At 43.1% G+C, this 977-nt stretch overlaps 1 pseudogene; it reads left to right on the forward strand.

Moving 5' to 3' along the window:
* LOC114714465 (osmotin-like protein OSM34) lies at positions 1-681 on the forward strand (annotated as a pseudogene).
* The last annotated feature ends 296 nt before the right edge of the window (positions 682-977 follow it).

The following is a 977-nucleotide window of genomic DNA, read 5'->3' on the forward strand; positions in this document are numbered from 1 at the left end:
ATGGCTTCCTCTTCCACCCTCTCCTTCTTGTTCCTCCTCTCGCTCTTTTTCTCTTTCAGCTCCACCCACGCGGCCAACTCTGAGATCATTAACAATTGTCCTTACACAGTTTGGGCAGCTGCCAGTCCCGATGATGGCCGCCGTCTAGACTATGGCCAACCATAGAACCTACCGGTGAACCCTGGAATGGCCATGGCTCGCATCTGGGGCAGAACTGGTTGCAACTTTGATCCTAGCGGCCACGGTCGCTGTGACACCAGTGACTGTACCGATGGCCTCCATTGCATTGGCTGAGGCATTCCTCTGAACACATTAACGGAGTACACGTTGGACAAAAAAACCAACACGGATACCTACGACATATCCTTAGTGGATGGCTTCAATATCCCTATGGCCGTCAATCCTCTCAAAGGTGGTTGCCGGAAGATAAGCTGTGCGGCGAACATTACTGGATAGTGTCCTAATGAATTGAAGACACGAGGAGGATGTAACAATCCATGCACAGTGTTTAAGACAGTAAAATATTGCTGTACTATCAAACAAGGAAGCTGTGGGCCCACGAACTTCTCAAAGTTCTTCAAGAATGGGTGTCCTGATGCTTATGGTTATCCTCAGGATGATCCATCAAGCACCTTCCATTGCTCTACTGGTGCCAATTACAGAGTCGTCTTTTGTCCTTAAAATATTGAAGAAGATGATCGAGGTCCTCTTGCGCAAAACTTCACTTTCGTGAAGTACTATTATATACTCCTCCAATTCTTAATATAGGATCTAATTGTTGAGTTCGTTTTGATCTTAAATATAAGACCCATTTCTTATATTTATTAATTTTTTCTAAATTACCCCTATGGATACTCCCTCAATCATAATCAAGTAGAAAAGAGAGGGGGTATTAAGAAAGATGATTATAGTGTTTTAGGAAAAACGTGTCACATTTCTTATAATTAACTAACTTACCTAACTTCCTTAATCTAATC

Source organism: Neltuma alba, unplaced genomic scaffold (genome assembly GCF_004799145.2).
Source record: "Neltuma alba isolate B1F8T4 unplaced genomic scaffold, ASM479914v2 tig00001947_pilon, whole genome shotgun sequence".
NCBI classification, from domain to species: Eukaryota; Viridiplantae; Streptophyta; class Magnoliopsida; order Fabales; family Fabaceae; genus Neltuma; species Neltuma alba.